Source organism: Labrus mixtus, chromosome 9 (genome assembly GCF_963584025.1).
Source record: "Labrus mixtus chromosome 9, fLabMix1.1, whole genome shotgun sequence".
In the NCBI taxonomy this organism is placed as follows: Eukaryota; Metazoa; Chordata; class Actinopteri; order Labriformes; family Labridae; genus Labrus; species Labrus mixtus.
This window is the reverse complement of record NC_083620.1, coordinates 27,650,998-27,655,997: the sequence shown is the minus strand read 5'-3', so window position 1 is coordinate 27,655,997 and position 5,000 is coordinate 27,650,998. Positions and strand designations below refer to the sequence as shown.

General features: G+C 42.9%; 1 non-coding gene across 1 annotated transcript; it reads right to left on the bottom strand.

Moving 5' to 3' along the window:
• Positions 1–3,166: 3,166 nt before the first annotated feature.
• Positions 3,167–3,357, bottom strand: LOC132981175 (U2 spliceosomal RNA). The gene has a single exon (XR_009674403.1). It is a non-coding gene; the product is annotated as a U2 spliceosomal RNA (small nuclear RNA).
• Positions 3,358–5,000: the final 1,643 nt, after the last annotated feature.

Here is a 5,000-nt window from a genome sequence, read left to right as displayed (position 1 = left end):
ACCTCCACCTCTGTCGCTTTCTAGTTTCAATTAGCGCGTGATTATCCACAATCAAGAGGGGATTTAATTACACACCCACTCATTAATCCGCTTACACCTGTCACCTGGCGCCATGATCAGCGGCGTGCAGGATAGCACATCCTCACTGTGGTACTCAGAAACCTTAATCCGCTGCAGCTCAGTGAATATCTCCGTCAGTATTAGAATCCAGGTCCAAAGCTGATGGGAACATTAAAAAGTCCCTGTGTGGTTCAACTGGAGTTTAACTTAAGTTATGACCCAAAACTTTGTCTGGGATCCTGATCAGTGTGACGTGTTTAATTCATGAGGTAGAAGTTTAGTGAGCTGAAGAGTAAAAGATAGACTGTATGAAACATGGACGTAGTGTCAGTGATGTCACCATTCACCTATAAACTATTGATGTGAAAGCACTTTGTCATTCTTCAGTCGTTCTGGAGAAAAAGCGCAGCGTCCAGCGTCTCTTTTTCTGAGTCCTCCACCTTGTTTGTGCGGCCGCTCCGAGCGCTCGAGTTGAAAATCTTTTGAACTTTTCAGAAAGGCGCTGTTGACTTCACCGGCGCTCTTTTCCAAATGTTTGATATTCCCTGTAAGGATCGTGTCTTGTACACACATCGTCTGCTGCTCCGCGTCTGATCGGGAAATAAACTATCTCAAATATCAAACATGCAGTAAAAAGTAACAGAGCCGTGTCGGCCATACAGCGGGCGTTGTCAACAGACTGTTGTCATGGAGACAGAGCAGACGTGCAAACGCTTCATGCATACACTCGCGAGCGCACAGCCAGCGCTTTTCTGCCCGGGAAAAAACGCTAGGTGGACACAGGGACGAAGACTTTTTAGCAATCCAGACAAAATGCATTTTATGACCCAGGCTGTAAACATGTTCATTTCTGCAGTTAAAATCGACATCGATGGGACTTCTGTTCTGGCGCTTTTGCAGCAAGCCTCAAGTGGACACTCGAGGAACTGCAGGCTTTTTTTGCACTCCTGCATTGGCTTCATGTTTAAACACCAGAGGTTGTCCCTTGGGATGAAACATCTTGATCAGCATGTGCAGTCAGCCTGTGTTTCATTCTGTTCTACTGATTTAAATGTTTTGAGAATTTGAAAACTATTTATCCACAAAATTCTTATTCCCACTTTTTCTGGTTTATAGTCGGCACATTTAAAAATCTAATCAGTTTGTTTTTTTGGTCTATAGCACCGTTCAGTTTGCTGAGCTCCACCTCGTTTGTTCCTTGTTGTTAATGCCCTCTAAGACTTTAATGTACATTAATACCAACCTCACTGAGAGCTCATCAAACACTCATACTGTACTGAGTGTCTGTTGCTTCAGTCTGATGCTCTAATGGCCTCACAGTTTAGTTACATCATTGTATCACTGGATTTATTAGCTTTATCTTAAAGTCTTTATATGTGATTTTTTGATCCAGCAGATGTCGCCCTTGAGCACCAGCATGAAACCAAAACAACTGGCGCTGCATTGTTGTGTTAGCATGCTAATGCTAGCGATCTTTATGATGCTCGTATCTTCACACTGCATGTAAATTTACCTGAAATGAGCGTGATCTAGAAACACAGTTAAGCAGTGAGTACAGTATGTTATTCTTCTTTTCTCTAGTCCCTCAATTAAACAACTTTTATACACGAGGGGAGGAGTCAGCCGGCCGTCCCGCCGATGTAAACAAAGTGAAGATAGGACTCTGAAAACTCTGAAAACATCACAGACAGTGGGACTCGGGTGTTACACCCATTGTAGACAGTCATGACTCACAGAGTTATTTTCAGAGGATATACTTGATTTATATATTGTGAAAAATCACATATAAAGACTTTAATGACAGACGATGGTACAGATCTCTCCTCTGGCTCTGATCCTCTGGGCTGAGCGCCCCAGGACTTTGTGTCTGTGCAGCGCTGAGCCTCAGAGCTCAGAGATGAAGATATTAATAGTAAAAGTCAGAACCAGGTGGAGACGGTAAGCTTGAGCTGGCGAGGTTGGGGGGGGGGGGGGTGTTGTGCTGGGATGCCTGACTTTATTGTTGGACTGTCTGAAGGAGTTAAACTTCTTTGTTACATAAGGATGACTTACAGAGTAAACCAGAGGTGAGTCACAGCAGAGTTTTCATTTTTGCAATTCTTTCTGTATTTCTGAGTTTGAGGCTCGCTGACAAGTTTAACAGAATCTCATGTTTTCTTCTCTAACATACACACATCAACTAATCTGCACACGGGAGAAATGTGAAGCTTTGTGTCTCAAAAACCATCAGAAGTTGTCTTCCTCTGATAACGACATATACTGTTTTTTGTTTGTTTTTGAAGATGTTTTTGGAGCTTTTAGAGCCTTGATTGCTGAAACTGGACGTTGGATAGAGTCAGAAATCAGGAAGAGAGCGAGAGTGAGGAACGACGCGCGGGAAAGGAGCCACTGTTTTTGTGTCTTCATAGAATATTTGTTCTGAATTATCTCGATATAAAATGATCTCAATGATTGTGATTGATTGAGGGACGTCTAAGGTCATCATGGCAAAGATTTGTGGTGGTGTCATTTTCGTTCACTGACCATTATAACGCTCAGGACTTTGCATCGATAAGACTTCATTTAAAAAACTATTCTGTACCGCTGCACGCCTGCATACTTTCCACATGTAACACTGCTATGGCCTGCACTCCCAGGAGGACATAATCACTCTCTCCTTCCCCTCAGCGGGACTTCTCCTTCTCTTGCCTGATAAACTGAGCGGCCGACAGCAGAATCTGTATCTCCTGATTTCCCTCATGGATATTCAGGTACTTTATGAGACGCTGTAGAGAGCGTCTCTGGGGCTTTAATCCTGCTCGTTTGATTATCTATGATCTATTCTGTCCATGTATTGAACGTCCTTTCTATTTGAGTTCTGTAGTTTTGCTTCAACGTGTCTCTCTAAAGATAAGACTTTGTCAAACTAAACTGTTAGCCTGTTAGCGTAGCTTGTTTTTCGCTGAAAAGTGTCACTTTCAGTTTCCGTTTAGAGGACTCGTCCTTCACATTCATAAAAGTGGATTTTATTTGCTGCACAAAATGAAATGTCAAAAACGTTTGTTTGCAATGGAGTTAATAGTCGGCAGAGATCAAAAATCCAGTGAATCCCCCCCCCCCCCGTCACAGGCTTTATCCAATAGAAGTTCAGAGAATTATAGGCCTGACTGTAAGATGCAGGCTAAAAAAAGAGTCCCTATTTTGGCTCCCGTCAACAAGTCCACTGAATACTTTGTCCCAATATACGGGACGTATCAGAAATGATGCTGATAAGAACAGAAATTTCACCTGATCTTAGCCCAGAGGCAGAGAAGAGACGCTCCAGGCTGAGGGAACCAGGACGATGCTAACGGCTTTTTATGTATTTATTGAGAAAGGAGAGAGTCGGGGGGGAGAAAGAGAGAGAGAGTGTGTGGACAGACAGGTGGGACCTAAACCCGTGCCGCCCACTTGGAAAACAACATCCTCTGTACAACTTATTGCTATAGGACACTGGTGACCCCTCTGCAGCCCTGATGATACTGAATCCTCCTCATTCTAATCTAAAATGATTTAATTGCAGCTTTGAGACAAAAAATAGGAACCAGTCGTTCTCAAGGTTTGTTGTAAACGTGTTACATTTCTATAAGTAATGTTTAAAGTACTGAGCTGGGTTATGACTTCAGCTGTGAATCTGACCACCAGTGAAGACTTTGTACCACCAGTGAAGACTTTGTACCACCAGTGAAGACTTCGTACCACCAGTGAAGACTTTGTACCACCAGTGAAGACTTTGTAGCACCAGTGAATTCCCCGTTAGCACTGAAACAGTCTCAGCTGTGTGTTTGTAACTGAGAGACCAACGGGGCTTTTAAACAGAGATGTACTGTAAGTATGAATCTGACCCTGAACCTTTAATGTAACACTCCTCGTATCAAACAATCACTGATGTGTGTTGAACATAACTCTGTGGTCTTATTACAGCGCTCCCCTCTGCATCCCGAGCCGTTATATTTCCCCAGGGATCCGTTTCCAAGGTCAAAGTACACCGCAGCACGGAGGAAGCCAATTATCCCCACAAATATGAGCGTGTAGCTTTTCCTCAGGATGCCCGGGCACTTTATGGTTCCTCCACGTTTTGAGTCCACATCGATTTCATTACAATTACTGACTCCTCCATCCTGCTGACGGGGATGTTACGGCTGCACTTTCTCACAACGGACAAACTGCTAATTAATCACTGCGGCCGCAAAACGGAGCCAGAACTGATCACAAACACTTTCATTTTCAGCTGCGCTGCAGTGAGGCAGGGAGGGACTGTGTGAACTTTAGAACCACTTTTTGTTTATTAGGTTTTTTTGGTCAGTTTAATTTGACTTTAGAATCAGGGGCGTCTGCAGGTTTTCTGGGCCCCATGAACAGATATCACATTGAGCCCCTCCACCACCGCCTCAGTCGACCCCGTGATGTCGCTATAACCTTGTAGCGGGTTTGAAAAGGTTTTAAATTTGGGGTGCCAGTCAGAGTCAAGTCTGACAAATAAAAATTAGATGCAAACAAAAAATAGTCAACCTGCACAAAATATGACATAAGCAAGAGCCACAAAACAATCAAACAAAACAGGAATGCGATTTCAATAATATATATTATCACATGTATCGATATAAGAACTTTTCTTTATTGCACAGAAACAATCACATCTGCTCCCAGAATATTCTAATGAGGCCGCCATACTTTGTAAAGTGCAAACTATTTCTTTAAAGAGTCGGTCTTCATGTTTTTGTTGTTTTTTTACCTCTATAGAATCAGAATCATGTGACGTGTTCAACCTTGATAAACTTGTATTAAACCTGTATTAGTCTGCACCTGCCTGTGTGTGTGTGTGTGTGTGTGTGTGTTTCATTGTGAGCATCGTTACATTCTCCTGCAGTCAGCACGTTTTTATGATAAATCTTTTACTGTTTCCATCTCGATGTGTGGCC